Raw genomic sequence first — 20,387 nt, forward strand, 5'->3', positions numbered from 1 at the left:
CCAATACTCCTGAGTTGTGATTTATGTTCTTTCGTCTTATTTGTTGTTTTGAAGTAGGCTGGGATGGATGGCTTGTCTGGTGATGATTGCTGCTGTTGTCGTACCATTTCAGATGTTTGGCAATGGGCCATATTCCCAGTTTTAGTGGCCACTGGTGCAGAACATAATGATGTGACAGCAGCATAAGTCCCACACAAAATGCCACTCCCAGGCTTCTCCTGCCAACTATTTTGAAGGGCAACTCACAGGCACAGTAAGCAATTGTGTGTTGTTGGAAAGAATCTCTTCATTTACAACTTGGAGCACTTTTTCTGCAGTAAAACCTGGGAAACTTTGGTTTGCCACTCTGGGTTATAAATATTGCACCTGGAAGCTTTATTCAAATGATGTTAGGAATCTGGCACCTTTGTAATTGCCTGTCAGGGTAGTTTGTGAGAGCTAGTACAAGAAGTTTGCCAAAGCAGATCCCTTAGGAGGCATACCTCAACCCTGAATAAAAATTGTACACATAGTTTTTGCAGCCTCAGGAATTTACTGTTTGTATTCGGTTGATATAAAAAGTAGCATTTGTTATTCATTAACATGCCTGCTCTTTATAGACATTATCCCTTTATGTTGGGTGCCTTTTGATTGGCCCATCATTTGTTAAGAATACTATAGAATGAAGCTGTATCCCTTCTGAAACGGGAACAAAAATGCAGGCTTTCAGAGTTGGGGAGTATGTACACATCAATTATTCAAACCAGTTGCTTTAGGATAAGAATGGATTCATCCTAGCTTCCTGTGGGAATATTTTGGAAATATGCTACATATAAAGATACTTGTTCGTAGGCACAATACTTTGTCAATAAAATCTGCAGTAAATTCCATTACGATCCTCTATATTATAAAAAAAAATAGATTCCTATACAGATCAAAGAACTGCATTGGATGCATTTATTAACAAGGTCTTTTATTTCTTTTTGCAGGGTTATTTTCAATGAAGATTTCTCTGTCAGACCCTCTTTCTAACAACAGGTACCTCCATTCATTTATTTTGTTCACTTGATGTATTTCTTCAGCTGGATGACAAAAACATGGGAAACTCGTCCATCGACTGTACAAGTCCTGCTGCATTTTAATGTTTCTCGTTAAAAGAATAAGTCGGGACTTTTTTTTGGAAAGGCGGAAGAATATTTTAAGATTGCGCTTGAATAGCGTGGTTTATCAGATCGGTAATTTTTCCCAAGTTTTTGTCATTGTGCTCAGAAGGTTATTTTTCGTGTTTATTGCAGATTATGTAGTGGTCGAGTTTTAAGTAATGGGTGTATTATTGAAACAAAACTTATAGCAGAAACAGATTTATTGCTCAGAAGCAATTATCGTAACACTACAAAGCACTTGTTCGACATGAATATTTTTTGCAGATATTTTATACAGATTGTAAATTTGCTTTATTGTGCACAATTTGTGAATTGTATAATTTATGATTCTAGTAAGTATGAGAGGAAGGGTCTTGAGCCAAAAGGTCACCTATTCGATGCTGTTTGACCCGCTGAGTTACTCCAGCATTTTCAGCTTTGTACTCTTCATATCCCTTCATATCTCTTATTCCCTCTCCCCAGCCTTTTATTCTGAAGAAAGGTCTCAGCCCAAAACGTTTTGTATTCTGTTTCTCCAGAGATGCTGCCTGACCTGTTGAGTTACGCTTTTTGTGTCCATCCCAGTTTTCATATCTTCTCTCTCAAATGTAATACTTTTTTGTAGGGACATGACATCATCTTTGTTCAAACTTGGTGCTGTGGTAAACACTGGTGGCAATATTAACTGAATACCAGAGGAGAAAAACCAGCCTTGCAATGTTATTTAGAAACACTTCAGATAACAAAACCTAATTTGGTGAACCATCAGCAACTTTAAACAAAAATGTTGCTAGATTCTTTTTGTAGATTTATTTCAGTGTAAGCTGAAAAAATGTTGCACATTTAATGTGTGTTTGGTGATATGGTGTTTAATCCAAATTCCCCACAGCAGGAAATATTGATGATCATGAAATCACAGAACTTTGCCTGAAGCAGATTTTTGAATTGATTGCAACTCATCATTAAAGAATGTTTCAATTGCAAAATAGGTCAACTTGAGAGGAATAAAATTCTACAGCCATGTTCCACTTTCAGTTCGACTTCTGTGCGAGAACATTGAGTAATCTATTTGTTTGATCTTATTAACTTTACAACAAATTTCCATCTGTTCAACTGGCCCAACTTATTCCAAGTTTCTAACAATGTGCAACTCTGTTACCATTGCATTCACAGAGCAGAAATAGAAACAGTCGTAGCTTGTCTTATTTCTTAAATGGTAAGGCTTTTATTGGGTATTTTTATACATTTTGGTTTCACCATGAAGAAATTACAGGTGTGTTTATACATGGTCCCCCCATTTCAAGGCATCATAATGTTTGCGACACATGGTTTCACAGGTGCTACATGACATTATGGAGGGTTGTAGCGGCACCTAGTGGTGGGGCTGGGAAGTCAGAACCCTCGTCATTGGTCGGTACTGTCACGTGACCGCGGGGGTTCGTTTGTGGGCTTTTAGTTGGTAATTAGCGCTCATCTCGCATCGACAGGCGCTGTATCCGTTAGTTAGACTAGGTACGCAGTATTATGAGCTTTTGGTTGTGTTTTGTTAATAAAAACCATTTCACTCAACCTGCCTGGTCTCACTACATTGGTGACCCCGACGATCCAAACTTTTTTCGGGTCCGAAAATGAACGCCGCCAAAATCCTCAATGCCAACCCTGCCCAGCAGAATGTAGTTTCGCTTCAACTGCTTGTTTTCTGAGCAGTCCAGCCTCGTGTGTTTCAGCACATCAAGCCCCAGTTCCAAATCCGTCAAATAATCGCGGATTCCATTAAATACATGGTCGGTGAGCTCAATCAGGAAACCACCACCCGATTGCTCCCTTACCTCCAAAATCCGCCAGCCGACAACAAATACGAGGGCCTCACAGTGCTGCTGCGTACTTTCGGGCTCAGCCGCCGCAATCGCGCGGCCAGGCTCCTGCACATGGGCGGCCTCTGTGACCGCAAGCCGTCGGTGCTGATGAGCGAGATGCTGTCGCTGATGGACGGTCACCTGTCTTGTCTCCTTTTCGAGTAGGCTTTCCTGGAGCAGATGCCTTATGACATCCGCCTGCGACTTCACCGACCCCCTGCAACTCGCCGAGCAGGCGGACGAACTGCGGCTGGCCAAGCAGCAGGACGGCGCTTCCATCAGCCGGATGTCCGCAGCTCCACAACGGCCTCAACGGTCCGTTCCATCGTCGACCGACGGCGCAGTGCCGCAGCTGTCCGCCGCGGAGCTCAGTAAGCGCTGGTGGTGTTACTGCCACCAACGCTGGGGTGCGGAGGCCCACCGATCACAACTAGAGGCTATCGCGGTCAGCCAGACATTTCACCTTTTCATCTGGGACCGCCATTCTGGGCACAGATTCCTCATGGACACCGGGGCTGAGATCAGAATACTGCCTCAGTCCAGGGTCAATACCCATTATGGTAAGCGAGACCCTGCCCTGACCGCCTTCAACGGCAGCCTCATCCGAACTAATGGCACTCGCACCGTTCCCCTCATCTTCGGCTCCCGTCATTACACATGGCCATTTACCATCGTGGACGTCTCCCAGCCATTGTTAGGCGCTGATTCCTTACGGGACTATTGCCTATTGGTTGATGCCCTGGGCCAGCGCCTCGTTCACCCCGAGACCCTCCAGCATGCATAACCGCGGCTCGCGGTTTCCTCCAGCCCGCATCTCGGATCAGTGTCTGATGCGGACTGTGCGTATGCTCAGATTCTGGGCGAGTTCCCGGAAATCCTGACCCCCCACAGTTTAAATCTGCCACCCCTAAGCACAGTGTCGTCCACCACATCCTTACCACCGGCCCTCCGCTCCACGCACAGGCGTGCAGGCTCTCGCCCGGCAAGCTGCGGTTGGCTAAAGAGGAGTTCCAGCGTATGGAGGATATGGAGATTGTGTGGCGCTCCGAAAGCTCACGGGCTTCCCCACTCCATATGGTCCCCAAGTCGTCCGGTGGGTGGAGACTGCGGGTACGACTGGCGTCTTAATAACGCCACGACTGCCGACTGCTACCCAGTCTCCGCACATCCAGGATTTAGACGGGGCAAAACATTTTTCCAAAGTTGATCTGGTGCACGGGTACCACCAGATCCCCGCCCACCCTAATGATATGTCTAAGACCACCATTATTACCCCGTTTGGCCTGTTTGAGTGGTTGCAGATGCCGTTTGGCCTCAAGCCTTTCAGTGACTTATGGACATGGTCGGCCGGGGGTTGGACTTCGTGCTCGTCTACCTGGATGACATTCTGGTCACCAGCCGCTCCTGCCAGGAGCACTGCGCACACCTCCGGATACTGTGCCAGCGGCGGCCCGGGTCATGCGGCCTTTGTTCCAGTGTCTAGCAGGCAAGCAGCGGGACCTGGTGTGGGATGCGGAGACCACGGCCACTTTTGACGGGGCCCAGGAGGCGCTAGCTAACGCTGCTGCCCCGACCGCCCTCTCCATAGACGCTTCAGAAACCACCGTCGAGGGGGGTCCTCAAACAGTTTATTGACGGTTGCTGGCAGCCACTCGCCTTTTTCAGCCGGTACCTGCGCTCCCTCCCCCCCTTCCACCCCGAGCAGAACTACCGTGCTTTTGACCGTGAGCTCCTGGCCCTCTATTTGGCAGTTCAGCACTTCCGATATTTCCTGGAGGGCAGACCCTTCACGGCTCTCACCGACCACAAGCCACTCACTTTCGCGTTCGCAAAGTTGTCCGACCCCTGGTCCGCTCACCAACAACAGCGCCTGCCGTTTATTTCAGAGTTTACCACCAGTGTCCAGCACGTAGCGGGTAAGCTCAACCAGGTCGCCGACGCCTTATCTCGTCCTGCTATTCATGCCGTGCTGTCCGTAGCCCGTAGACGAAATGCTTCCCTATCGCACTGCTGGTTTGGGGTTGGAGGACGTCCTAGTCGGGCCCTCGGGCGTTACGGTCCTTTGCGATGTCTCCACCGGGCAGCCGCGACCCATCGTCCCCACGGTTTGCCGACGGCGTATTTTTGACTCCATCTACGTGTAGTCCATAGCCTCCACAGGCAGGTTGGGCTCAGGGCCTGCAATCCCTGCCAAACGCCCAAGGTCGAGCGCCATGTGTATGCGCCTCTCCAAGATTTTGTCGTCCCTCAACAGCAGTTCAATCACATTCACATCGACCTGCTGGGTCCCCTGCCACCGTCCCGAGGTGTCACCCACCTCCTCACCAATGTGGACCGTTTCACGCGGTGGCCCGAGGCCGTACTGCTCCCTGACACCTCTGCCGCGACTTGTGCCGGGCTCTCGGGGCCCATTGAGTGGCACGTTTTGGAGTTCCCGCCGACATCTCTTCAGACCGTGGTGCTCAGTTCACCTTTGCCCTGTGGTCGGCCATGGCCCAGCTGTACGGCGCTCAGCTGCATCACACTACAGCGCACCATTCTCAAGCCAACGGCCAGGTCGAGTGTTTTCACCGGCACCTGAAGTCCTTGTTGAAGGCACGGCTCACGGGCCATGATTGGGTGGATGCATTGCCATGGGTGTTGCTGGAGATCCGCAGGGCCCCGAAGGCGGATTTGGCCACGTCATCTGCTGAATTGGTTTACAGGTCCCTACTGAAGGTACCTGGCTATTTTCCTCCAGCGGATTGGGGGCAGCAGGAACCCCCTTCACCTGTGTTGGCGCACCTCTAGGACTGCCACTTTGTTTTCCTCCGCAGAGACTCACACCGTACTCCGCTGCAGCGCCCTTATGAGGGTCCCTTCCAGTATTGCAACCCGGCGTCGCGACTTTTGTTTTGGATGTCGGGGGCCGGCAGGAGGTCATTTCAGTGGCCAGCCTCAAGCCTGCCCACCTGGATGTCGACAGCCCGGTGTTGGTGGCCCAACCCCGTCGTAGAGGTCGTCCACTGGCCATCCCGCTTTCACCGGTTGCACCTGTTGTGCCTGTTCCTCCTGTCTCCATACGGTCTGGCCACCTGATTCAGACTCCTGCTTGTTTTCTTTCCTCTGGTTCTGGGGGGGGTGGTGGGTCCTGTAGCGGCACCTAGTGGTGGGGCTGGCAAGTCAGAACCCTCATCATTGGTCGGCATTGTCACGTGACCGCAGGGGTTCGTTCGCGGGCTTTTAGTTAGTAAATAGCGCTCCTCGCATCGACAGGAGCTGTATCCATTAGCTAGACTAGGTACCCGGTATTACGAGCTTTTGTTTGTGCTTTGTTAATAAAAACATTTCGCTCAACCTGCTTGGTCTCACTCGAGGGCACTGTATAGTGAACGATATTTCCAGTAAGCAGGAAGAAATGAATAAAACTATCAGAAAGACTTCTTCATCCATTGGAATTGCTGGTTGAACAATAATATTTGCAGAAAATGGGGTGAGAAAGTGGAAGCCAGGGGAACTTCAGTAAGCTCATTCCTTACTATTTCAGAAATGCAAAGGAAATCTTGGTGAGGGAATGTTGACATCATATTTCCTATCCCTTCCATTTCTCAATATGGAAATTGTCAGTAGCTGCCAGACATACTTATTTCTACTTATCGCTGGCCAAATGCTGAGAATCGAGACACAATAGACTGCCGGTGTCGGAATCTGGAGCAAAAAACAAACTGCTTGAAGAACTCGGCAGAAACTGTGGAGGCTGAGGGCTGATCAATGTTACAGGTTATGACCTTGCATCGGGTTGGAAGGTCTTCACCTGAATTGTTGATGATCCCTTTACCACTGTAGATGCTCCTCAATGCGCTGAATTCATCTAAGTGTGTCTTTTTTGCTGAGAATAGGCCCACATGTATTCCTGTCAAATTCGACCTTGCCATTTCCAGCTCTATACACAGAGGAACATCAGAACCCTCAGGGCATGCATAACCTTCCTTCCTTTATATAAAGAGGCTAATTATTCTGTGTATGCACACTGTACTCAGCGCTAATTTAATGGGACATTAACCTATCAATATAAAAACAATCCTTCTGATTTTGCGTACTCATGCTTTATATTTTGGCTTTGTATTTTGAACAACCGTATGTCTGGTGTATTAAAACACCAAATTGCCAATACAATACTCAATTACCGGATGCAAACAGCGAATATTATTTGCATATAATTCACAAGAGTAAAAATAGGGATCCGTTTCTTCTGAGTAACAAAGTGTGATCCATGTAATGTTCATGCCATTGATTTCAGGACATCATTTCTGTCCTTGGTGAACTGATTTCTTGTTTAGTCTTCACTTTTCACAGTACAAATACCCTGGAGTGGTCCAGGAACCCTGGGGCCCTGTACAAGAATGGACAGAGCCAGCTGTACTTTTTGAGAAGGCTCCACTCCTTGAACATCTGCAGTAAGATGCTGCAGATGTTCTACCAATCGGTGGTGGCCAGTGCCATCTTCTTCGCTGCCATGTTCTGGGGTCGCAGGGCAAAGGCCGCATATGCCTGTAGGATTAACAAACTCATCAGGATGGCTGGCTCCGTCCAGGGGGCGGAGTTGGATTCATGGGAGGTGGGCTTGTCGGGGAGGATGCTCCTCAAACTGTGGAGCAACTTGGACAATACAGCTCACCCCCTCCATGACACACTAGGTCAACGTGAGGAGTACCTTCAGCAATAGACTGGTTCCACCAAGGTGCAGTACAGAACAACACAGGAGATCCTTCTTCCCTGTGGCTATCAAACTGTACAACTTCTCCTCCTTGTCGTGGGATGGACTAACCTCCCTCCCCCCCACACACCCAATCTTTGCACATCCCCAATCCTTTCCACTCGTCACTTTAATCTCATGTTTTATGTATTTTTTGTTTTATGGCCGTTGGCAGATCAATTTCCCTTCTGGGATAAATAAAGTTCTGTCGAATTGTACAGTTTTACCCATTGTTTGTGAGGAAAGAGACGTTAAAAATATGTTTTTCAAGTAATATCTGCACAAGAAATTTGGTGGTGTATGTAGTGATTGTATGATTTTACAGAGTTGTCTGGCAGTGAGATCTCATTCCTGCATGTTTTACATAGTAAATGGGGAATGGACTTCATAACCCAGCTTGGTCCTTGCATCGACCTGATCAACGGGGAAAAGTTATTGTATTTTTATTACTATTTTGTATTTCTATAGTACTATACAAAATTACTATTTTGTGAGCTGACGCAAAGCTTATAAACTGTTTGGGCTTGATTATTGCTCTAATGTGATGCTGCTGACCAAGTTGGTCGCTCTGATTTAGGAAAGCTGGGTGGTCAGCAGGTTGCCTTGTTGTGCAGGTTGCCATATTGTAAGCTGGCTGAGTCTAAATCTTGATTCCCTATTCTGAAAGTAAAGCTTTGGTGTTCATGAATCTCTGGAGAATAAAACCCACTTCGTAATCATATTTCATCTTGAAAGAAGGCATGCAAACAGAATCAGAAATGAGACTAAGCTGAGCAGAGGTGTAGGTCCCTAATGGATTTGACTTTGTGCAGCAGTTGATTAACAGGAGTTGATCCATGTAATGGTCATTGCATCAAAGGTCTTTGCATCAATAAAAGCAGCAAAAGTGTCAAGTGTTGAGGATGATCGTTGTGCACTGAACTGCTTAATGTTCTTAAAATGCTGGCTTTGTGAAACAGCAGAGAGAAGCAAAAGTGCATTGCCTTCCTTGCATCCTCAATGTGGCATGGTGCCATAGCAGGAGAGTTGCTGCCCTGCAGTGCCAGAGACCCAGATTCGACCCAGACTACTGGTGCTGTCCGTACGGAGTTTGTACATTCTTCCCGTGACCTGCGTGGATTTTCGCCGGGTTATCCGGCTTCCGCCCACATTCCAAAGACGTACAGGTAAAATTGTAAGTTGTTCCTAGTGTGTGGGACAGTGCTAGTGTATGGAGTGCTCACTGGTCAGCGCTGATTCAGTGCGCCGAAGGGCCCGTTTCCGTGCTGCATCTCTGAAGTCTGAAGTAAAGTTTAGATTTGATTAACATTTGCTCTGAAGGATACAACACAGCAGGCACCAGAGTCTGCTTTTAAATGTTTGTTTTTGAGAAAATTCAAATGGTTGAGTGGTGCTGAAAATCAGTTAACCTTGGTCCCAGTTTAGACATTTCTGCTCCTTTCAACACAATATCATAATAAGAATTTGATGCAAATTTCTAAACTGGGACCAAGGTTAACTGATTTTCAGCACCACTCAACCATTTGCATTTTCTCAAAAACAAACATTTAAACGCATAGATCAACATGTCTTCTTCATTACGAATGCACCATTTCCACTGAGGAGTGAAATTGTGCACAGAATTCGGTGACTTTTTTATAATTGGTTTGAATGAAAGTTGCATTCTTAGGGTGTGAATTATATGAGAGATTCAATGCATTGTTTCATGAGGACAAATTATATTAGTTGAGAGATACAATGCTGAAACAGACCCTTCGGCCCACCGAGTCCCAGTCGACCAGCGAACCCCTCCCGCTAATCTATCCTGCACACTAGGGACAATTTACCATTTTTTACCAAAGCCAATTAACCTGCAAACTTGTACGTCTTTGGAGTGTGGGAGGAAACCGGAGCACCTCGTGAAAATCCATGCAGGCCAGGGGAGAATGTACAAACTCCATACATACAGCACCTGTAGTCAGCAACTCTACTGCTGCCGCCCCTGTAAAACGAAAAGCACCAAAATTCAGACAGCACTTCGAAAGTGTCAAATTATTACTGTTTGCTCCGACCGTGTATTGTTAAAAGGGTGACGTTTCGGGTCGAGACCCATCTTCAGACCCGAAGCGTCAGTCATTCCTTCTTTCCAGAGATGCTGCCTGTCCTGCCGAGTTACTCCAGCTTTTTGTGTCTATCTTTGTTTTAAACCAGCATCTGCAATTCCTTGCTACACATGAGCTGTTAAAATATTGTATTGGATTACCTTGATTTTCAAAGCCAAGGATTAAATAGTACTGTAATTACAACACAAAAAGCAGATCATTCAGCCCACCCAGTTTACATTGGAGGAACGAGAAATTACAGATGCTAGAATCTGCAGCGATATAAAAAGCTACTGGTGGAAATCGCTGGATCAGGCATTATCGTCATCGGGTGGCGTCGCGAGCAGTAGCCTCGCCAACAGTGTGTCAGTCATTTAGACTTTTTTTGTTTTTTGTCTAAATGTATGTGTTAATGTTTCTCGGTATGTTTTTATGTGGGGGTGGTGGGGGGGAATATGTGGAAACTTTCCAGTCACTTACCTCGGCGGAGATGCGACTTTTCTCCTAGTCACATTTTCGCCTCCTCGCGGTCTAACAACTTGGATTGGTGCGGCCTTTCCCGGAGGCGCGGAGTTCCATTTCGGAGGCAGAAGAAAGGCTCCGACCGCCGGCCTGCTGACTTTAACATCATGAAGCTGTGGTCTGTGGAGCTTCTAGCAGCAGGCGTGGAGCAGACTTTACGCCGGGGCCAGGGATCCCTTGCCGGGGATCGCCGGAGAAGAGCTCCAACCGCTGGCTTGCCTGCGGCCTATAACACAGAGAAGCCGTGGTCTCCGATAAGAAAGTGGCCGATTCAGGCACTCCAAGCCACGGAGTGTGTATCATCCATCCCGACGTTGGAGCTTTGATCATACCGACGAGATTGCTTGTACATCAGGCCATCCGTAGCGGCGACTGCGGAGGGTCAAGGCCCCAAACATGGGTGAACAAAAGGAGGAAGACTGACTGAACTTTATTGCCTTCCATCACAGTGATCACTGTGGTGGGTGTTTATGTTAAGTTCTATCATGTATTGTGTTCTTTTAATTGTATGGCTGCATGGTAATTCAAATATCACTGTACCTTAATTGGTGCATGTGACAATAAATGTCAACTTGAACTTGAACTATCGGTGGAGGCAACGAGATAGACCACATTGCATGCTGGTGGCCAGACCCACCAGCAGGGCTAGCTCACCCACCAAGAACCAGAGACCTGCCCAGAATGCTGAAGAGGAGGGAGTAGGTGACGACGGTCGAGAGGTGCAAGGCCGATCACCTCTTTGTGGCACAAGATCGCCCCAGCATGCTGCATCCATACCCAACAGCCGGCCTGGCTCTCCCGCCCAGAGAGGTGGGCATCGGATGGAGGGCTAGTAAGCAGACAGGCTGCGGTCGGCAGTGCGGTTCCTCGACGGTGGAGCTCCTGCAATAGCCCGAGGCTCGGCGGAACTGATTTGATTTGATTTAATTTATTGTCATTGTCTTCAATGAAGAGACACCGAAATTCTTTTTCCCTTACAGTCATACAAAAAAAACCCCACAAAACACAGAACACAGTAGTCCACAACACAAACATCCCCACAGCGGCACCAAAGTTCCCCACTGTGAGGGAAGGTACCAAAGTCCAGTCAACCTCCTCACCGATGTTCACCCGTGGTCGGGGTCTCCTGAGCACCCCGTAGTCGCCGCTACGGGTGACCCGATGTTCAGGCCCTCTCGCCGGGAACCTATCGTCGGCCACCTTCCACCGGAGTCCGCGGCTCCCGATGTCCACAGGCCGCGCTGGGCAGAGATTCGTGCTGGCGACCCCAGGCAAAGGGTCCCAGGACTCCGCGATGTTAAAGTCAGCGCCGCCCGCGTTGGGAGCTCCACACCCACAGCTCCGCGATGTTGGAGCAGCGGCCCAGCACTCCGGAGCTCCAAGCGGCGATCCCAGGAAGGCCTCGCCCGTTCCGAGATGTTTCCACGCCTCGCCGCCGCTGCTGAAGCTCTGGTCCGGTCCCGGCAGGAAAGGCCGCGCCAATCTAGCTGGTAGGCCGCGAGGAGGGGGGTGAGGACGCAACTCGGATAATAGTCACATCCTCGCCAGGAAGTGACTGAAGGACGGTTTCCCCCTTACCCTACCCGCTTCCCCCAACATAAAATACCGAAAAAAACCTAAAAAACTAAAATAACACACTCTAACAAAATTAAAAAAAAACAGCCAGACTGTGGGCGGAGGCAGCTAGCAACAGAACCAACGGTGCCGCTGCAAGAGGCCGAGCTTGTGGACTGGACATGACCATGGCTACATTTGGCCAGGCTGGCCCTGCAATGCCAACAGGACTATGACCCTTCTTGGTCAGTCCAAGAACTCGCCACTTACTAACTGGGACTCGAATGTTTCCAAAAACTGGCAACTCTATGTACTGTCAGCGTGCTACTGCTGTACACTTGAACTGTATCTGAGATGCTTTTCTAAGAAGTCTCCAAGTGCTGATGTTGGGGAAGTCCAGAACTAGGGGTCACAGTTTAAGGATAAGAGGGAAGACTTTTAGGACTGAGATGAGGAAATCATTTTTTACACAGAGAGTGGTGAATCTGTGGAATTCTCTGCCACAGAAGGTAGTTGAGGCCAGTTCATTGGCTATATTTAAGAGGGAGTTAGTTGTGGCCCTTGTGGCTAAAGGGATCAGGGGGTATGGAGAGAAGGCAGGGATGGGATACTGAGTTGGATGATCAGCCATGATCATATCAAATGGCGGTGCAGGCTCGAAGGGCCGAATGGCCTACTCCTGCACCTATTTTCTATGTTTCTATGCTTATGTATAGTGATATTTTTACTGTACTTTATACAAAAATGAATTTCACTGTACCTCAGTACATATGAAAATCAGTACCATTGAAGTACTAAATGAGACCTGACACCATGACCTCCAATATACAAGGTAATGCCCAAGTCTAATGGATATCAAGCGAATGAAGGGATATGGGAAGGTCCTGAGGAAAAGGATCACCCATGATCTGTTGAATGATAGAGCAGGTACATAAGGCCATATCGCAGATTGACACAAAGTGCTGCAATTACACAGCAGGTCAGGCAGCATCTCTGGAGATAATAAATATTGCTATGGCATACTGTCCTCATCTATTCCGATGTAATGTTATGCATTTTGCTGATGATATGCAACTGAATAGGTTTAAGGTGTTTGGGTACAAGGAATATGATTCTATCACTTTAAAGACAGAGATGTGGGCAGCGGAAGGTTTGATGTCTTTATCGCGGTGCAACTTCCTGAAGTGCTTTTCATGAACGTTATCAAGATAGATTTGGCACCGTGGCTTCTTCAATACGTGCCAGAAAATTAGGTCAAAGAGGTTCCAAATAACAAATTGAGGCAGTGAAAAGCAGAACTGCCTTGTGAAACATAAAAATGCTACAAAATACCATAGTTACAAAATGTCTGAAATAAAAACGAGACCATGGAAGGAGATCACCTAGCAGGAATGTTAATTTGTTTCTTGCTCTGGTTGTTTACTGACTTGCTATATATTTCCAGCATCTGCAGTACTATGATTTTGAATAAATGTTTACAGTTCTGGTCCTTTAATGTTTTATTCCATTGAATATTTTTTTGTGTCATTTGATATACTCCAAAATTAAAATTACTTGTCTTCAACTTCAACAGTCCTGGTGAGGCAGGGACTCACTTGCATCTGCTCCAACATAGGCGATTACATTTGGTGCTCTTGTTGTGGTTCCCTCTATATTGAGCACAGAACATGGAGACCACTTTGCCGAGCACCTGCACTCTGTTCGATATGGTCACCTGGACCTCCTGGTTGCTGGCCATTTTAAAAGGAGGTCCTCAGCCGCCTCTGCCAAGTTGATGTTAAATGCGAACTAGAGGAACAGCACTTCATTCTGTCTGTACATTAAATCCTCCCATTTCAACTGACATGTTCCCCCTCTGTCCCTTTCTCTCTCCTTAGCTACTCGGGTCCTCTCACCCATACCCTCCTTTTCAGATGTTGCTTTCTCCCCCACAACACCAAGCTCCCGATTGCCAAGTTTCTTTGCCTCCACCTGTCTATCACCCATACAATCCACCCACACGGTCCCCTCTCCCCATTGTTGGCATCTGCCCACTCTCCCTCCCGAATTTGCTTTATGCTTCTCCTTTTATTAGATTCCATAATTTGCCGCCTTTTGTTGCCTCCACCTAACACCTCCCTGCCTCTGTCACTCTCTCCACCCTTCCACTTTCCCACCTGACTCCGTCTCTCAATTAACTCCTCCATACGTGTAGCCACCTAGTGCATGCCAGGTCTTGCTTCACCCCTTAAGGAGCGGCACAGTGGCGCAGCGGTGGAGTTGCTGCCTTACAGCGCCGGGCACCCAGGTTCGATCCTGACTATGGGTGCTTTCTGTACGGAGTTTGTACTTTCCACCCGTGACCGTGTGGGTTTTCCCTGGGGGCTCAGGTTTCCTCCCACACTCCAAAGACGCACTGGTCTGGAGGTTAATTGCCTTGAAATTGCTGTTATAGTATCAGCCTCAACAAAGTTTGTAAATTGTCCCTTGTGTTTAGGATAGTGCTAGTGTATGGGGATCGCAAGTAAGCGTGGACTCGGTGGGCCTAAGGACCTATTTCCGTGCTGTATCTCTAAACCTAAACCCTTCCACCCAGCTCTTTTTTATAATTGTTATCTCCCCTCTCTTCCTGCAGTCCGGATGACGAGTCTCGATCTGCAATGTCAGCTGTGCATTTACCTCCACAGATGATGGTTGACCATTTCCTCCCACAGATGATTAAGTTCCTCCAACATTTTGTTGTTTTCTCCACAATCGAGCATCTGCAGTCTCTTGTCTCAGTTTTGCTCTTACTGACCCTTGATCATTTCAGAGCAACAATATTTGATGTACATACAGGGAAGGAGTACTACAAAGATACAAAATTGTGTCAAGCATGACCTTGGTTCTAAATGTGAGGATGATAGTGATCCAGAATTTTGTTTAAATCTGAATTAGCAGGTACATTGTTCTGTCGAGCCAGGACAAGAAGGCAATAATCCTCTTGACCTCTGAAGTTGTTGCAAGATCCTGGCAGTCCTTTGTGGTCTTGGTAACCAAGGAGAATGGAATTAACACTGTTGAATCTAGCGTGTACATCATAGCCTCTTAATTTACTTCCACATCAATGAGAGTGCTGATATATTCACCAGATGTTGCTGTGAACGTCAGTCAGAGCATTGAATGCCTTTTTGCATTTTGCACTAATTGGACAGCATTGCTGTTAATATAGGATTTGATTGGTTAAACAACTTGAATTCCAGAGGATTTAAAGAGTGAAGAAAAGATTTACAAGGATGTTGCCAGGACTTGAGGGACTACGCTGTAGGGAGAGGTTGGGCAGGCTAGGACTTTATTCCTTGGAGTGCAGGAGGATCTGGTAAACTGAGGGAAGTGTGAAAAAATAATGTGGAATACACAGGGTAAAAGCAAGCAGTCTTTTATCTAGGATAGGGGAATCAAAACCAGAGGACATATATTTGAGGTGAGAGGGGCAAGATTTAATACAAGCTTGAAGGGCAACCTTTTCACAGGGAGTGGTGGGTATAGGGAATAATCTGCCAGAGAAGGTAGTGAGGTTGATCCAAGAACTTCAATTTCAAGGCACTTGGACAGGTATGTGGAAGGGAAAGGTTTAGAGGGATTGAATTCTCCCAATTTTGTTAGCCCTTGCTGTCTCCTCCCCTTCCTCAGCCCTCGGGCTGTCTCCTCCCATCCCCCAGCCCTCGGGCTCCTCCTCCTCCCTTTTCCTTCCTTCTCCCTGCCACCCCCTACCAGTCTGAAGAAGGGTTTCGGCCCGAAACATTGCCTATTTCCTTCTCTCCATAGATGCTGCTGCACCCGCTGAGTTTCTCCAGCATTTTTGTGTACCTAAGGTTTAGAGGGATATGGGTCAAGTACAGGCAAATGGGACTAGCTTAAATGGGGCATCTTGGGCAATGCTGTGGTAGTTGGACGAGTTGGGCCGAAGGGCCTGTTTCCCTGCAGTGTGACTCAATGATACTTTATGATACTCCATGGCCAAGGTCGAATGGAAGAGTGTACTGAAAATATGCAAAGATGCAAGTGCGGTGTCATAAGATAATTACAAGCAGTTGAATAAGGGGTGGGAATTAATAAGCTTTGGCTTCTTCCTGCTCCTTTTCGGACACATACGATTTCATTTATTTATAGATATTGTTTATGACACTTTATAAATATTCTTGTTTTGTTTTTTGTATGCTGTTTCACACTTGCTTTTTATTCTTTTATTCTGTTCGAAATAAATAATAAAATAAATTAAATAAATAGGTGGAGGGTCATGTTGATGTCTACACTACAGTTTCTGAAGCTGTCTGAGCATACAGTGGTGGCTTTCTTTAAATTTATGAATTTAGGGATTACGGAACTGCTGGCAAGTTCAGCATTAATAGCCTATTTTAACTGGTGCTCGAGGAGATTGAAACCAACAGCTCCAAACCGTATCATGAAAACGCTGATAGTAAATCGGGAGTTCAAATATGTTGACTCAATGTGAATAAAGGAATGGTAATATGTTTCCAAGTCAGCAGAGGTGCAACAAGGACGAAACTTGCTGCTGGTGGTTTTCCAAGTCTGCTGCCCTTATCCTTCTAGATGGTCAACATTGTGGCCTTGGAAGCTGCTGTAACAGAAACCCCACTGAAATGCTGCTATGCATCTTTTGATTTGCTTGCAGTATGTGGGAGGTCAAGGACACTGCTGGTGCCTCTGGCTGCTACAAATGTGAGAAGTGCATCCAGGTACAGCTCCTGAAGGACCGTGTTGGGGAACTGGAGAAGCAAGTGGATGACCTCAGGTTCGTCAGAGAAACTGAGTCGTTCCTCGACAAGTCCCACAGTAAGATTGTTACACCTAAGGTACTGGAAGAGAGAAGGTGGGTGACGGTGAGAAAGGGAAGGAAACATGGAATGCAAAGGTCCCCGGGTGTTGTACCTCTTGTGAACAGGTTCACCCACTTAGAAGCTGTTGGGACAGAAGACGTTAACGCATTGAGCGGCGGACTGGCTTGCGAAGCAAAAAGTGCTGTTGAGGCAAAACCAAAGAGGCCGACGTCAGGCAACGCCATTGTAGTTGGAGACTCCATTGTGAGAGGAACGGACAGGGGTTTCTGCGACAACAGACGGGATTCGAGGATGGCGTGCTGCCTCCCTGGTGCCAGGATCCAGGATGTCACGGACAGAGTGCAGAAAATCCTCAAGGGCGAAGGTGAACACCTGGAAGTGGTAGTGCATGTTGGCACAAACGATGTAGGAAAGAAGGGGATGAATATTCTGAAGCGTGACGTAGAGTGCTCGGAAAAGTGCTGGCGAGAGTTGGAAAGGAGATACAGGACCTGAATGTGTGGCTGAGGAACTGGTGCAGGGGGCAGCGATTGTGATCCTTAGACCACTGGGATCTGTTTTGGAGTAAGGGGGAACTGTACAAAAGGGACCTTAACAGGTGTGGGACTGGCATTCTGGCAGGCAGACTATCTGGGATAGTCATGGACGGAGTTAAAGGGAAAGGGAGTAAAGGGATAGTTAATGACCCCAGAATTAACGGGAAAGAAAGCTCACAAAGGGATAGGAGAGTATGACCAAGTGTAATAGGGATCGATGTGAAAGATGAGTTGCGTAAGGAATGAAAAATATTGTATATGAATGCGCGAAGTATAAGAATTAAAGTAGATGAGCTTGATGCTCAGTTAGAGGTTGGTAGATATGACATTGTGGGGATTACTGAGATGTGGCTGCAGGAGGATCAGGCATGGGAACTTAATATTCAGGGTTATACATCCTATAGAAAGGACAGGCAGGTGGGCAGAGGAGGGGGGGGGGGGGAGGGATGGAATTCAGACCCTTGCGAGGGAAGACATAGGGTCTGACGAGGTAGAGTCACTGTGGATTGAGTTGAAGAATTGCAAAAGCAAGAAGACTAATTGGTGTAATCTACAGACCTCCAAATAGTAGCCCGGATGTAGGGTGTAAGTTGCAGCAGGAGTTAAAACTGGCATGTAACAAAGGTAATGCCACTGTGGTGATGGGGGATTTCAATATGCAGGTAGACTGGGAAAATCAGGTTGGTTCAGGACCCCAAGAAAGAGAGTTTGTAGAATGCCTCCGAGATGGATTCTTAGAGCAGCTTGTAATAGAGCCGACCAGAGAAAAGGCAATTCTGGATTTAGTGTTGTCCAATGAATCAGATTTGATAAGAGAACTAGAGGTAAAGGAACCGCTTGGAGGTAATGATCATCATATGATTAGTTTTAATCTGCAATTTGAGAAGCAGAAGGTTAAATCGGAAATGTCAGTAATGCAGTTGAACAAAGGGGACTATGAAGGAGGAGCTGGCCAAGGTTGACTGGAAAGGGATCCTCGCAGGAATGATGGTGGAACAGCAATGGGAGGAGTTTCTGGGCATAATCCGGAAGACGCATGATCATTTCATTCCAAAAAGGAAGAAAGATTGTAAGGGGAGTAGGAGGCAACTGTGGCTGACAAGAGGTTAGGGATAGAATAAAACTAAAGAAAACTGTATAACACAGCAAAGAGTAGCCGGAAGCCAGAGGATTGGGAAACTTTCATTGGACAACAGAAGGAAACAAAACGGGCAATACGGGCTGAAAAGATGAAGTACGAAGGGAAGCTGGCCAAGAATATAAAGAAGGACAGTAAAATCTTCTTTAGATATGTTAAGGGAAAAAGAGTAGCAAAGTCAAATGTGGGCCCCTTGAAGGCAGACACGGTGAAATTATTATGGGGAACAAGGAAATGGCAGAAGAGTTGAACAGGTACTTCGGAACTGTCTTCACTAAGGAAGACACAAACAATCTCCCAGAAGTACTGGAGGACAGAGGATCTAAGGGGGTAGAGGAACTGAAATAAATTTTCATTAGGCGAGAAATAGTATTGGGTAGGCTAATGGGACTGAAGGATGATAAATCCCCTGGGCCGGATGGTCTGCATCCCAGGGTCCTCAGGGAGATGGCTCTAGAAATAATGGACACATTGGTGATAATTTTCCAATGTTCAATAGATTCAGGATCAGTTCCTGTGGATTGGAGGATAGCTAATGTTATCCCACTTTTCAAGAAAGGAGCGAGAGAGAAAACGGGGAATTACAGACCAGTTAGCCTGACTTCGGTGGTGGGAAAGATGCTGGAGTCAATTATTAAAGAGGTAATAATGGGGCATTTGGATAGCAGTAAAAGGATTAGTCCAAGTCAGCATGGATTTATGAAAGGGAAATCATGCTCGACTAATCTCCTGGAAATTTTTGATAATGTGACAAGTAAAATGGATGAAGGGGAGCCAGTGGAAATAGTGTATCTAGACTTTCAGAAAGCCTTTGATAAGCTCCCGCATGGGAGACTGGTGACTAAAATTAGAGCACATGGTATTGGGGGTAGGGTGACGTGGATAGAAAATTGGTTGGCAGACAGGAAGCAAAGAGTAGGAGTAAACGGGTCCTTTTCAGAATGGCAGGCAGTGGCAAGTGAAGTGCCGCAAGGCTCGGTGTTGGGGCCGCAACTGTTTACCATGTTAATGATTTGGAAGAGGGAATTAGGAGAAACACTCGCAAGTTTGCAGATGACACAAAGCTGGGTGGCAGTGTGAACTGTGAAGAGGATGTTAGGAGGTTGCAGGGTGACCTGGACAGGTTGAGTGAGTGGGCAGATGCATGGCAGATGCAGTATAATATAGATAAATGTGAGGTTATCCACTTTGGCGGCAAAAACAAGGGGGCAGATTATTATCTCAATGGGGTTAGGTTAGGTAAGGGGGAGGTACATCGAGACCTGGGTGTCCTTGTACATCAGTCACTGAAAGTTGGCATGCAGGTACAGCAGGCAGTGAAGAAAGCTAATGGAATGTTGGCCTTCATAACAAGAGGATTTCAGAATAGGAGTAGAGAGGTTCTTCTGCAGTTGTATAGGGCTCTGGTAAGACCACATCTGGAGTATTGTGTTCAGTTTTGGTCTCCTAACTTGAGGAAGGACATCCTTGTAGGTTCACGAGATTGATCCCTGGGATGGCGGGACTGTCATATGAGGAAAGATTGAAAAGACTAGGCTTGTATTCACTGGAGTTTAGAAGGATGAGGGGGAATCTTATAGAAACATATAAAATTATAAAAGGACTGTAAAAGCTAGATGCAGGAAAAATGTTCCCAATGTTGGGCGAGTCCAGAACCAGGGGCCACAGTCTTAGAATATAGGGAAGGCCATTTAAGAGTGGGGTGAGAGAAAACATTTTCACCCAGAGAGTTGTGAATTTGTGGAATTCTTTGTCACAAAGGGCAGTGGAGGCCAAATCACTGGGTGGATTTAAGAGAGAGTTGGATAGAGCTATAGGGGCTGGTGGAAGCAAGGGATATGGGGAGAAGGCAGGCACGGGTTATTGATTGGGAACAATCAGCCATGATCACAATGAATGGCAGTGCTGGCTTGAAGGGCCAAATGGCCTCCTCCTGCACCTATTTTCTATGTTTCTGTGATGATATAAACAGAGCCACCCTTGTGTTGGTGGTGGATGAGATGTAAACTGAGAGTGTCTCACTT

The 20,387-nt window shown here is 46.9% G+C and overlaps 1 protein-coding gene across 3 annotated transcripts in view; it reads left to right on the forward strand.

Annotated features, from left to right (window-relative positions):
• The window catches only part of fut8 (fucosyltransferase 8), a 632,584-nt gene that overhangs the window by 81,029 nt on the left and 531,168 nt on the right, over positions 1 to 20,387 (forward strand). For all 3 annotated transcript variants that reach the window (XM_033026878.1, XM_033026881.1, XM_033026879.1), the window contains exon 2: positions 969 to 1,017. The gene's annotated coding sequence lies outside the window, so the exon portion shown is untranslated. The remainder of the gene's footprint in view (positions 1 to 968; positions 1,018 to 20,387) is intronic.

This window comes from Amblyraja radiata, chromosome 9 (assembly GCF_010909765.2).
Source record: "Amblyraja radiata isolate CabotCenter1 chromosome 9, sAmbRad1.1.pri, whole genome shotgun sequence".
Classification (NCBI taxonomy): domain Eukaryota; kingdom Metazoa; phylum Chordata; class Chondrichthyes; order Rajiformes; family Rajidae; genus Amblyraja; species Amblyraja radiata.